The 14,963-nt window shown below is 33.0% G+C and overlaps 1 protein-coding gene across 2 annotated transcripts in view; it reads right to left on the minus strand.

The window, feature by feature from the left end:
* The window catches only part of lrrc4ca (leucine rich repeat containing 4C, genome duplicate a), a 212,880-nt gene extending 199,128 nt beyond the window's left edge, over nt 1-13,752 (minus strand). Inside the window, exon 1 of one of the 2 annotated variants that reach the window (XM_042753570.1) lies at nt 12,927-13,752. The gene's annotated coding sequence lies outside the window, so the exon portion shown is untranslated. The remainder of the gene's footprint in view (nt 1-12,926) is intronic. The other variant, XM_042753566.1, reaches the window with a different exon arrangement.
* Nucleotides 13,753-14,963: the final 1,211 nt, after the last annotated feature.

Here is a 14,963-nt window from a genome sequence, read left to right on the forward strand (position 1 = left end):
CAATGTGGGATTCGTCTGTTCAGACACTGGATTAAAAGCTTTGACCAACTCTTCAGCATTTGTGATGTCCATCTTGTTCATTTTCTGGACAGTATCGCAATATCCCTTTCAAATGTGTCTTCTGGAAGCTCCAACATCTTCTGACTTTCAAAAAAAGTCATTGTAGTTCCTCAGTGGCTCTTGTGGGGTTCGGAGAACATGGGACAACACAAGGTGTCACATTTAACTCCGACCACAAGTAATTGCTAAGCGTGTAAAAACTAATAAGATTCATGTTTATCGTACCTCAAAACCTTGTTTTCTACTACACTATTTAGCCAGAGCTCCTTAATAGCTATGATATTCCTCACCACTAGCGCTAGAAAACACAAATGTCTTATGCTTCAGGAAGTAAACACAAGGTTACTTGTTACCGATTGCCCAAGAGAGAGTATTTCATGGCCTTCTATCACTTAAGGTATCCATTTTTACGGTTCGCTCAGTATGATGTCTGAAATTTCTTTCCATGCTTGGTCGGTTTTTGCTGCTAATCTAATGGCAGATTTGTTACTGACCTTGCTAACAATCTCTAAGGTGTTGTGAGTTTACAAACAGTTATGTGAACATGATTTGTGGGGTTTGCAACAACATGTCATGCTTTTCTACAACGTAGTTTCAGAGGAAGCCCTGCTACTTGGATTCATGGTCCAACAGGGAAGAGAACAGACTGATGGAGCCAACAAAGGTGACCATTGATAAAGTCCATTTTGAAATGTTGGTGACAGGGTCACAATGAGACTTTTAGTAAGTACAAGTCAAGCTCAATATGCATAATGTTGATTACCACAAAAATTATTTTTAATAAATGCAGAGTTACAGTGAGGTACAGACAATGGAAGTGACATTAGATGCTTAAAATATGTTGAAATAGCATAAAAAAAAAATAAAATAAAAAATCTTATACTATGCTTTGTCTTTCCAATCAATTAATAATAATAATAAAAAAAATAAGGACTTAATTTCCCTCCAGTATTTTTGACTTTTTAATTTTATCCTTTCTTTTTATTCATTTAGAATAAATAGAAAATTATAGAAAAAATAAAAATAAAAAATATAAAATTCTATTATTTTTTGTTGTACACAACAAAATAATAAAAACAAACACAATGAGTGAGATGATAATTAGTTGTTTTCTTTTTTTTAAGGGGGGAATTTTATTTTGTTTTCATATATATTGTGCTATTCTTGTAAGACATTATAGATAAAATAGGTAATACGTAAACATCTTCAATTCAATATCAAAAAATATAGTCTTGAAATGCATTCTGACATTTTCTGTGTAATGTTATATCCAATTTTATTACTTTGTCAACACGTAACTCAGTAAATTCTAAATAAACTGTACAAATACTTAAAAGATTTACAACTCAAATAAAAGACAAGTTTTAACAGTAGTAGCTACTTAAAGTAATCGCTTTTAATAAATTTATAAACTTAATTTTTCTGTTTTTAAATACTCTAATAATTAGTCCCATTCAACTCCATTCTAAACCCTTCGCCATAACCTTGTTTTTAGCTCTTAATAAAGAAAATCAAATAGATGTCAAAAAATTACTTTTTGTACTAATCAACACTTTGCCACAAATGTTGTCGAATGAGTTTAACTTGTATTGAACCCAACACACTTCAAGGTGTGAACAGCCTCCCATCCAGGTAGTAAACTCTATTTTTTTTATTATAAATACCAATATCAAGACACTAGTTTCCATAAATGTACACGTACATAAAAAAAAAAAAAAAAAAAAAAAAAACATAATACTTGAGTGATAGGCCAACTGAAGTAACATGACAGTTAGTCACATTAGATTGTAAGTTTAACGCATTTACATTACTAGTAGGAACTGTTGAACATAATGAGTAACTTAAAGCAGCTTCACTTTATTTTTTCTCTAATTTATCAGGCATCAGTGAGCAAGAGTTTAATACGACTTGTCAAGGCGCCATAAAACGTTTATGGTTTGGTGGTTTAAAAGGATACACTGTTTATGCTTCATAAAAGCTCTTCAGAAATCAAAATAACAACAGAGGAATACTTGGTTTGTCAAGAGCTGCTGGTCTGAATTTTAAGATGAAAAAGGGAAGTTTTGGGGCTCACTTAGCAGGGAGCGTTCACTCGTGTAGCCTGACATAAATAATTCCCTCTGAAGGGGGGCGAGAGCTTTTTCTCGTATCTCTGCAGATACCCGCCTTTAACCGCTTCCCATGTAACGTCAATGCATTTCGCTTTGCTGCATTTTTGTGCTCGCAATAACAACCAACCGTTTGCTTATTTATTCACTTTCAAGAAATAAACAAATAATGAATCAAGCCTGCTGCGGCTAAAAGAATATCAGGATATGGAAAACGACTTGGCTAGGCACAGATAGAGTTATCCCAAACCATAATTGGCAAAGACTCGGTAAACAATAACAGATATAATTGGACGTGACATAGGGCAATTGCTCGTGGCCTCAAAATCTTGACACATAATCTCCTGTTTGTCAACTTTACTTGTTTCATTCAATTGACGCATAGTGACTTCTTAATTATTTCGTTGCAGACAAGGTAATTATGAATTTTAACAAATCAACTCATAAGACAACCATTACCAGACGCAGATAACAGGACCTCTGTATAACTGCGCTTCCAAGAATAGTGTCCTCAGTTGCTTGCTTGCTCTCCCAACTGTTTTTGTTTTGGAATCTCAGGGGTCAGCAGTATTTTGTCCAGGTCACTGATTGCATGAGGTTTGGAGTGAGTCCTATTGATTGTAACCTCTGCCACTTTAGAGTGTTTTTTCCGCGAGCTCACAAACCCACCATGGTCTGGAAAGGCCAAAGCCTCTGTGCAAGTGCAGATAATAAGTTGGAGTGAGTGATATTGGTTGTAAAATCTGGGACTGTATATGCTATCTTAAGAATATATATATATATATATATATATATATATATTATATCTGTGAGGAAGTAAGGCCTCATCATAAAGATAGGCAGTGTCATTTTGGAGAGGGAAAATTTTCAATCTTTGAGGGCTATGGTGTGAATTCTTTTCAAGGTGGAAAGCGCCGTTTTTTCACCGTCTATTCAATTATTGCCTGAAAGTTCTCCTGGAGACTGCAGAGACAGTTCAAATATTTATTCATTTACAGTTGCATTCATTTCGCATTTACTTTTTTTCACTGATTTACTTGTTTGTTTTGTGCTCCAGCTTACAAGAGCAAACTATTTTATGTGCCCTTGTTTTTAAAGGTGACTTATACATTTACAATGGGTTCTTGTTATAAATACATTTAGTCATTTAAGCAAATAAATAGATAAATACAAAAAATAAGGCTTTGCTTTGCACAGCCTCAATTGGCTTGTTACTTTTATAAAAAGTAGAGAAATATGAATGCTAATGCTAATTTGTTACATTTAAAATGAATGAATGAATGAATGAATGAATGAGTATATTATAAATAAATAAATAGTCTTACCAAGTCAAAGAAGAAAATAAAATGGTTTAGAAAAAGTTTTCAGTAGTAATTTTCACAAACAGTTACAAAGAACCAGCAAGTAACACATTGAATTAAATGTGAAATTTTGAAGTAGAGAAAAAATGAAATAGTGTTTTATTTTTAATTTAATTTTATTTATTTTTATTTATTTTTTTATGTTTTTGGTAAAGTGTACTTTAGTTATCTTTTAGTAAATGATTTTTACTATGCAGGGAAATGGTAGCTAAAAATGCAACATTATATAAAATATTATTTATAAAATTAGTAAATATAATTATATTTTAAATATAATTATAAAATAATATTACAAAAAAATACTAGTTTTTAATGTAAAATATTTCACTTTCAAACTGTAATCAGAATTTATGTTGAAATTCCATTATAGGAACAAGAAGTCTTCAAACCCTAATATATTCAATAATTTCATAGTTTATATGAAATTATAGTTCATAGTTTAATCATATTATTATTATTATTACTATTATTATTATTGTTGTTGTTGTTGTTATTATTCCACCAAGTGATATAGTTGGGAAAAAGTTGTTGCTAAACAACTTAGCGACCTAAAATAATATAACCTTAATATTATAAAATTAATGTTAATTTTCAATGTAAAATATGCATATTCTGACTTAAACGACATTCAGAATTTAGGTAGAAATTCCAAAAAGAACAGAACAGAAATTATTTCCTACATTGCTTTTGGTTATTAGCTGGGCATTTTTCACAATTTACAGTCTCTTGGTCATACCTTGGAAAAGACCATTTATTCTAACAGCCCCTCGAATAATTAAAGACCAGCAATTTAAAGATGCATGCACACACACACAGATGCAGGGGTCACATTTGTGATCCCATGTAAGGGGGAGATCTGACCTCAACAGTCCAAGACCTGACACTGGGGGATCACGCCCGTGTTCGGCACCATCTTCTTTCTCTATTTATAGTTTACACAATTAACCAGAGGAGACCTTCATTAGCCCGTGTTCAGTCTGCAAGACCTGCCCTGACTTGCTGAACAGGTGTTCCTTAATAATCACGGCCCTGTCTGCCAGATACATCAGCACTGAGAGTTTCTCCTTCTCTGTTTCAATCTGTTCCAACTCTTCATGCTGCGTTACGCTTCACGGCATTAAACAAAACTTCTGACCCAACAGAGTGTACCAGATACCGGGGTTTGTACCCAAGATTGTGGTGCAGCACGATGTTAGATCGGTTTGTGAGCAGAGCTCTTAAACAAATTACACCATCCTAATGTATTGACTCTCGACTGAGGTCAGGCAACACTGCTCTGATTCCAGGATAGAGATAGAAAACCTTTAGGAATTTGCTTATATGCCTTTTTTAGCTTAATTTTTTGGACTTTTTCCTACTTTTATTGACAGCACGGAAAGCAGAGTGGGTTTACATACTAAAAATTTTTTTCCTTTTTTTTTTTTTTAAGTTGCAAAAAGGTTGTGATAAGGCTTGTTCCCACAAGGACTATATTTTTCACATAATATCACAAAAACGTTCTCATGACGTTGTCTGCACGTCTCTGTAAGAACCTCATCATCGCATCCAACTTGGTACGAAAGGTCATTGTCAAACTTCTTTTGTCAAGTATATTTTTTAAAGTAATGTATAACCAATATCATAAAATAGTATTAAATCAGAGAAAGAAAGAGGGATATAAATTAAATATGAGACTCTAGAGTTCTCTTTTTGTTTGCATAATAATTTGTCAGTCTGATGATATCAAGCCAGACTTGTTCAACATTCTTAAATGCATTTTCAGCATAGAGAGCAAATGAAATGTGACAAATGCAAAAATCAACCATTTTTGCCTTTCTTTTTTGTTTGTACAACAATAACTGATCTTTTGATCAGTCTGAGAAACATCTTTAATCACAGAAATATACCATTCATTTCCATTTATCTCTATAACATAAAGGAACAGGATATGTACAGATGTATACAGTATGTATATTTATTAAAATATAATTTTTCAAATGGATTATAAATACATAAAGACAATTTAATTAAAAAAAGTCCCCCAAAAAAAAAAAAAAAAAAAAAAAAAAAACACTGTTAAATACATAAAGACATTTTTGTTAAAGTGTGCTGTGTCATTGTGAATTTTTTTCTATCGATTCTCAGTTTATATCTAACATTTTGGACCTTTTTTCCCCTCATATTTCTACATTTATATCTCACAATTCAGACTTTTTTTCTTGCTGTTCTGAATTTATATCATAATTCTGACTTTTACTCACATTTCAGACTTTTTTCTTGAATTTCTGAGTTTATGAGTTTATATATCACAATTCACACTTTTTTTTTTTTTTTTAATTTTATCTCACATTCATGTCTCACACATTTGATTTTTTTTTTTTTTTTTTTAATTCTGAGAAGTTTATCAGTTTATATCAGAAGAGATATAAAACATGCAGCCTGGGGTGGGGGTGGGGGGAATCATAATTGTGAAATAAAAAAAGTCCTTTTTATTTAATTTAATTCAATTTTATTTTACTTCATTTTATTTTATTTTATTTTATTTCAGAATAAATTCTATTCTTTTTCCCCTTCAAGAAAGTTACATTTTTATGAGTGAAACATGGATTGTCAATGAGAAAAATAAATAAATAAATAAATAAATAATGGGGTGGGAAATGATTTTAACAATCAGAAATTCATTTGATAATGAAAAGTAGCTGTTACATATCAGAATAGACTCAAACTGCATGTAAGCTAGCTAAATCAATGCCTAACTGTATGATTCAAGATGTTTTTCTCATTCTTCATAATAACACGCACCAATGAATAATTCACAATAAGATAAAAAATGTACATTATGAAAGTAAATGGGTCAATTTTTTATTTCATCTGGACTTTTAAGCCCGAATTCATTTTTAATTCATCGCATAGAGCTCAGCTCCAACACTGATGTATTTTCTGATCATTTTTCCTCATAAATCTATGATGACTTATACTCCTGAAGTCCTGGTCAACACTTGCCCTAAAGGAATCTATTTAATTTCCAATCAAAACACAGATTGCCCCTCTCTGAAGATGGAAAATGTGCTGTTTACAGCAGTGATATCTAAGGCATAACCATGCATGATAATCTGAACTATTACTACAGCGAAACAACACAAACTATGTTAAAATGGTCCCTCTGACTAATACACAAGGCGTGGGCAGAGAGATGTGATGTTAATGGGAATGACAGCGACAGGCTTCAGAGCACCAGCATGTAAATCTCCCTACAGCCCCACAAATGCACAATCAGCACTTTACCGCAAGTTCTGTGATCTGATATGAGGAACCGGGAGGTTGCATTAGCCCATACGGCAGTGCTGAGGAAGCGCTCTGTTTATCACATTATGTAATTGTAGGAAATCTGTTAGCACAATACATTTACAACCTTCACATTATGGTGACACTCAACATGGCTGCTGCCAAGATGCTCCCAATTACAGCCTGAAAATCTCATTAAACATGAAAACACACTGACCAGAAATTGGACTAAAACAGTAATCTTCACTAATATGTTAATAATGCAAATTCAGCCTAAATTAAGTTGTCTTGTAGATTTTGATAAACTTACATTTAAAGTAAATCAAAGAAAATTACTTGTTCATTCAGTTTTGTCTCACAATAATTGTAATAACAGAGTTGAGCTTGACAAATGCGCTGAACACTAGACATTTGTCTTAAAAAAAAAAATGCTTAAGAAAATGTCTAAATGATGCAGGGTTATTAAAGTTAAAACTAAAATTTAAAATTGTATTACTTGAAAATAAAATAAAATGTAAAACATTTTTAAAATATTGCTTATAAATATTTTATTTAAAACATTTCACTTCAGCAACTTTCCTGGCAACATGTCTCATTTTAATTTAGTTTAACTTGATGTACTAAAATAACATGGATGGATGGATGGATGCATGGAGCAAAACAAAAACTAATAAAAATTAAAAAAAGAAAAAACAATTACTAAAAGTAAAATTAACATGAAATCATAAAATATAAAAATAAAACCTAACTCAAAATATTCACAAAAACTAGTATCTCAAAAAATAATAATACAAAAATATTTAATTAATAAACTCTTTTATTTTCATTTTAATTTAGTTAACTTTATGTACTAAAATAACTAAAACTGGAATTAAAAAAATAATAAAAACTATTAAAAACACAGTAAAATGAATTTAAAAATTGTCAAAAAGACACGGCACAATTCTTAAAACTAGCTAAGATGAATATGAAAGCAGAAAATTGAATTCAAAATATTAACAAAAACTAATATATTAGTGATACTAAAACAGCACTAAAATTACGTTAATACAAAATATCAATAGATTATTTTAAGACAGTGATAGTGTATAATTTTACAGTCTAAAGCATCTCATTATTTTTTTCACCTGGTCTCCCAAAGTAAAAACAAAACACAAGTTCGAAGACATTGCCGTTTGAGAAAAATCTGAGTACGACGTACAGTAAACAGTAGCGTTAAAAGTGTAATGAATGTAAAAACACGCTGTTCACTCATCAAAGGGCAATACAGGTCAGAGAAGGCTGGGAAAGAACTGCAAACAGTGCAGGATGGAGTGAACAACATTAAAAATTTTAATCAGTTCCAATTAAGAGATGCAAGGCGCCCAGTGTCTCAGGCCTTTGAGGAAGAGAGATACTCCCAGCAAAAGACCATGTTTTGATGTCATTACTTTAAAAGGCAGATCTCAAAGGCATCAGGGAGGGTAGTTTATGAAGCAGCCTGAAGCGTTTTTAATCCGACCCCCCTGGGCATCTCCAATTGCATGGAAAAACAATTATTTTCATCCCTTCCTGCCAGGCGTGTGGATTTGCTTTAATTATGAGCCGTAGTTGTTTATTTCTAGCTAGCTAGTGTTTTAACTGATTTGTTTGAAAGCTGTACACAAAGAAAAGTCAATATACTTTGCTAATATTTCGTTTTCATTTACAGCGTGTATTGAATAATGGTTGGTTTTGGATTGTCAACTTTAAGGGAACGACTTATAAATCATGTTCTGAGTTCATGTTTAACTTAATGTTTTTCCACTTTTCTCAACTTCTTGTCTGTATATGCAACACTTCTTATTAACATACATTTCTTCAATTATAGGTTCTTTATTGGCATTGATGGTTCCATGAAGAACCTCTAATATCAATGAAATCTTACCATTGCACAAAAGGTTCTTTATTGTGAGAAAAAAAAAGTTATTTTCAAATGATTACAATGTTCTTCACTTATGTTCTTCGCAATGCTTCTTTGAAGAACTGTTCATGGAAGAAGAAGAAAAAAAGTTCTTATATGGAATCTCTGTGAAAACCACTTTTTGAATCTTTTATTTTAAGGGTGTGCTGTGTATCAGTGATTGTCTCACTTGAATCTTTTTTACTAAGGAATTTTGTGAAGAACGACCAAAATAAAAGAAAGCAAAGGTTAATATGTAAATTGAAACCCATAATGGAAATTTTGTGTTTTTTTAAACGTATGACTGACTTTCTTTTGCAAATGACAAAAGAAGATATTTTGGAAATTGTCTGTGTCCTATTGACTTTCACTGTACAGACAAAAGCAATATGCATGTATAAATGATTAGATCATTTTAAGAACTCCATTAAGTCTCATAAGCTGTATAGAGCAACATTTAAGCAACAGAATTATCATCTGGGAAACCATAGCATGTTTTTGAGCAACTCAAAAAATACTGTATACTCCACCATCCCCCAAATACACCAATGACAGACTCAATCAGCCAATATGGGGGGGGTTTGGAAATAGAGCTGTCGCCGTTTGACAGGTATATGGTTACGTTGAGACTCTAATAAGACAAGTGTGCATTTCACAAATAGACACACACACACACACACACACACACACACACACACACACTTGTACATAAACACACAAGCTACAGATGGTCTCAGGTACACACTTTGCCCTAGAAAGGACAAATCTTCTTTCCAGGCTGAGGGTTTTATTAAACAGGCAAGTGTGACTGATGTTTTAATGTACTTAAAGGGACAGTTCAAATAAAAAATGAAAATTTATATTTATTAATTTGCATGTTTAGACTGTTGTTTTATTAAATGGGAAAGTGTGACTGATGTTTTAATGGCGTTTTTTTGTTGTTGTTGTTGTTGTTTTAAATATAATGAAAGTGAATGACAACAACCACCATGAATGTATTATAAAAGTGATTCATGTGAATCATACCAAATATACCAACTCGTCTAAAGACAAATTATATATTTGTGTGGAGAAATAGTCTAAGGTTTAGGATATTTTCCTTTCTTTGTGCATTCATGAAAGCAGCATTGTCCGATTTGTTCAAGAACTGTCAGAGATCTTTTTGAATGAATCAGCTGATCCAGTTTACAAAACATGACCAGTTTTGTGAATATATATTTTTTACAAAACATGACCAGTTTTGTGAATATATATTTTGTGTATATAAACGAAAATTGCTTCAGAAGAGTTTGAATTACATAACATGAATCTTTTTGATCACATTTATAATAATTGTAAAATTCTAAAACAACTTTTTTATGTTGCACAAAAGAAAAAAAAGGTGAATGTTATAAAAGACATTTACCTTTCATTTGTCTGAAGGCGGGTTCCACAAATAAGACAAAAAATTGCTTAAATGAGTTTGAATTCGGGTGAATGAATAAATAACAATTTTTAATGGGTTGTGTTGTTGTGGTTTTTGGCATGATTTTTATATCTTTGAATTAAATTTTACCTTTTTTTTCCTGTAAAAGGGCAAAAGTCTAAAATGGATTCGGTGTGATGAATAAATACAGATTTTCATGATTGTTTCATGTTTGTCATGTTTGGGTGAACCATTGCTTTGATCCATCAATTATTTATTTATTTACCTGTAAAATGGCAACAAATACTTCATTGTTGGCATTTCATGATGATTGTTGTAATGATGATTTATTTTTTTATTTTTTTTTATATTAATTCAATACTTTGATATATATTTATGGGTATTTTTGTGTGAAGTGTGTTTTTTTGTATGTTTATTTTTTTATTACCAGAAGAAAAAAAAATGCATGTTGTTCTATACATAGTATCTTATATCCAACCCACTATTTGCATATCTACAGTACAACACCTAGGGGCTAAAAATATCACAATATGAGGTGTATTACATCTGACGACCTCCTGTCTGTGATCTACTATAGACACAGAGGAGCAGGAGTTTACCTCCACATTCATTTCCATAATGTCAGTTATTACGCTGTCAATCACAGTGGTGTCATGGGTTTTGTGATACACTGAGCTGTGCAGTGCAGTGAACATCATAACTCACTGAGAAGGCTGTCACATCCCTAATTGCATTAAGACGGGATGAGCACTTCTACTAACAACATAATCAAGACAACTGTCTCAGAGCGCCTCTGAGGACCACCGGGGAGACAAAAGGAGATCAGCTCTGTCTTTGGGTGAAACCATTAAACCCCATCTGAGAGCGGGAAATGTTATGTTACAAGACTAGAAATGCCTAGTTTGTTGTCGTCAAGGCTTGTTGCCAGTTTTATTAGAAATATAATGAATTTGTGAGGCCCTGAGTGGAAAACTAGAACTTCAGGCAAAGAACGAATCACAAATGAAAATGTTTATTATCACATTGCAATTGCTTGCTTTTGACAGCAGTACGATTAAATACCGAGAAAATGGAAACTTTTTTCTAAGATTTTTCCTTTGAGATGTCATTAATCTCACAGATGTCTCGTCTAGAGTTTCATAACATTTCAAAAATGCCTCCAACACACATTTCACATCAAATTTTCTTCAAAAACTTATCTGAGACGTCAATAATAGTGTCAGATTTAAATGTGCACGAATGAGATTTTAGATGTGTGTCAGAGAGAGAGAAAAAAAAAAGATAAAAAGACATCTAGAAAATACTTCTTAATTTAATAATTATTTTAGTTCGACATTAATAATGTCATATTTACATGTACACGAATGAGATTTACAGTTTGCATCAGAAAAAAATATATAAAGAACATTTTAAGAAATAATGGATTTTAGAAATACTTTCTATTATTATATAAATCTTTATAAAAATTGTATGAAGGAATTTCTGAGATATATAACAACAGGTTGCATAATGTCATATTTAAATGTTCACGAGTATGACTTGAGATCTGTGTCTGAGGGGAAAATGGACATATTAAATAAAATCAATTATAAAATATAACACTATTCTCAGTTATTATATAAATGTGTCTAATTTTTAAAAATCTATATAATATATATATTTTACAAAATTGACAGTAGCTACTTTGGGTTGGTCTGAACACTGACATTGGACATTGATTTTGCAGAGTGTTTTGGAAGGTAGGGCTCAAGAGATTCACTTCTCTCTGATGTCTGAACACAGTCTTGCTTTTGAAGCTGTTAAAACTGCATTTTTGAGATTATATGAATTAGTGCCTGAGGCTAATCTGCAGAAGTTTCCAAACTTGATGAAACCCAAAGACCAAAGGAATGCAGAGTTTGTAAAGTATATTCCCACCTGGACATCTGTGCCCCAATCTCCACAGGAAGTGAGTCATCATACAAGTTCAGCAGATATCGGTCACAGATCAGCTGCCTCATACTAGGAAGCTACTTGCTCTGTAACTCAAACAAAGCTCATGGGTTTGATTCCCAAGAAATGCATCGATAAAGTGTATTAATTGAATGCAGTATCATTTCAGATAAAACCATCTGCATAAAATGCACTGTTGGTCAAGCAGAAAGCATTGCAGATATGCAGCATATGGCTGTTATCTAATAAATTGTCTGTTTACATGAGCAAAGCGCTGTCCTTTCCCATACAAAAAAAATAAGTTTGAGGACAAACTTAAATCTCTCTGATATTCTAGATTTCTTGGTACATCGCCATTTCGTATAATGTGTCCAAAGTGCTTTCTGAGGTCAACGAGCCAACAAATATAAGACAAACACATGTCATTTATAGTCTAACCAATACTGTCACAGAAATGGTGTCTTTGGTATATTAGAAAGAGATAGAGCTTACAAAGAGGCGACTCTTATTATCGCCGGTTTTCCAATGCTGTTGAAATTGTTTTCGGTTCCTGGTAGCAAATGGTGCTAACGATAGCAAGGTCATGGGTTTGATATCAAAGGAGCACATATACAGATGAAACATGTCTTCTAAATCACTTTGGATAAAAGTGTCTAATGCATTCATGTAATAGTTAAATGACCAAATGAAACAATCATAAAATAATCTAAAATAAAAAAGCAAACAATAATAAAATAAATGAAAGTAAAACAGATGCTAAAGTTTTTGTTGCTCACAAATGAGCCAAAATATCCAACAACTGAGAGGCACAATAATTTAAAAATGCCATGAAAGTCTTTCAGGAAGTTACTCACCACTGATGAAGTCATGTAATGACATGCTGGATTCAAGTCATTTCATTCTGCTCCGGTGCTCGCGAATAACACAAAATTGCCTGTTTGACCTTGCAATTTCCTGGGACATTATCACAAAAGTAGTTTCACTTCAGTGCACAGATACGAAAAAACGCAGCTTCCAAAATCCGTTTTTTTTTTTTTTTTTTGGCAAAAAACAGCTTCCTTTTATTCAAACCCAGATGTAATTTGAACTTTTCTTTCAGCCTTAAGAGGGCAGAAGTTCAGGGCCACATTTTCTCTGAGCGTAATGACTCATTCGATTCTCCTCCCTCACCTGTGGAATGAATCAGAGATGCCGCATGCTGTTTGGCGCGAGTCTTTCCTTGAAGTGCCGCCGAGAAGACCTTGACTACAGGTTTTGAAACCGTACATCCGTAAACCGAAGCGCTGAGGACTTAAGATGCCATTCGTTGCTTTTCTCCTCTCTCGTTTTTCTGCAAATGTGTTAGTGTGTGTTCATGTGCGTGACAGTGTGTGAGTGTGCACTTGCCAGTGTTCCCTCATCTACCAAAGCCTGTTCTGTCACAGCATTCTGCTGCATCACATTTAGGCTCATCTCTCTCTCTTTCTCTCCTTACCTCCCTCCTCACTATCATCACTCTCAGCCTCCCTTCCTCGTTCAGTCACACGTGAGGAGGCGCGCAGTATGGATGGAATACAAATAAGCTGTTTAGTCTGAAACCCTTAAAGACGCAATTGTATTCCCTCGCCTCTGACACTTTCAGATGCTGTCCTTGGCGAATGGACGTCTCTGTCCTCTCTCTTTATCCGAGGGACATGGGTCCCTCTTCTCAGTCATCCTCACCTGGTCTTGAACATATCTAGATTGCTCTGCCACTCAACAGGATTTCAAATGAGGTCATTTTGTACACAATTGCAGACAGACCGCTGGGTGCTAGTTGGTGAAGCAAACCTTTGCGGTCAGAGGAGATTTGTGTCTCTGAAGTTGCAGGTTCTTCATCTCGTTTAACCATATCTGACCTCTGAAGGTTTTAATATGTGAACGTGTTTAGATTTTAATAAAGTTTTAAAGAAAAAAAAAAGAGAATTAATTAAATTGTGATTTATTAAGTCACAATTTTGAGGGATAAAGTTGCAATTGTGATGTATAGTCACAATTGTGAGGTATGAAGTTGCAGTTGTCACAGTTGTAAGACATAATGTCACAATTGTGAGGTATAAAATTGCATTGCGTGATGTATAGTCACAATTATGAGGATAGAGTCAGAGTTGTGAGATATAAAGTTGCAACTGTGATGTATAAAGTCACAATTATGAGATATAAAGTCACAATCGTCAGGTTTAAAGTTCTTATTGTGAGGTAAAGTCACATTTGTAAGGTAAAAAAAAAAACATTATTATGAGGCAGCAACTGTGGGACATGAAGACACCTTTTTTATAAAGCCACAATTGTTTATATATAAAGCTGCAAATGTGAGGTATTCTATAAAGTCTGTATAAAGTCATCTTGCAACATGGAATCAGCTATGATGCAAAAACACCATATCACACCATCTTCAATAAGCTGGATGAACGGAATTAACATGTCCCCGTAGCACAAACACATTAAATCCCAATTAACTACTAAACGTTATAAGCACAAAACTGACTGACTCATCAACATTAAAGATATCATCACAGTGTGAAACATTTGAGAAGCATGCATAGTCAGCTCCAAACAATGTGCCTCACATTATTTGAGATACATCGCAATCTTGAAATATCTTACTTTGCAGGATGAGTTGCCACGAACCTGAAATATCAACTGGAACAATTCCAAAAAGCAGATTTGACAAGTCAGGAATGTTACTTTGATAAAATTACTGGAAATACCTTAACCAAAAACATAGCTAAATCGAACCTGATAAAACACATTTAAAGAAAACTCTCAAGCTCCACTAAATATTATCTATTGTAATCAATCAGCAAATTAAATAAAGAGTGTTAGGAAATGGGGTGTATAAATAGACTGGGGGAAATGGGAAACAGGTGCAG

The sequence above is a fragment of the Cyprinus carpio genome, chromosome B25 (assembly GCF_018340385.1).
Source record: "Cyprinus carpio isolate SPL01 chromosome B25, ASM1834038v1, whole genome shotgun sequence".
In the NCBI taxonomy this organism is placed as follows: domain Eukaryota; kingdom Metazoa; phylum Chordata; class Actinopteri; order Cypriniformes; family Cyprinidae; genus Cyprinus; species Cyprinus carpio.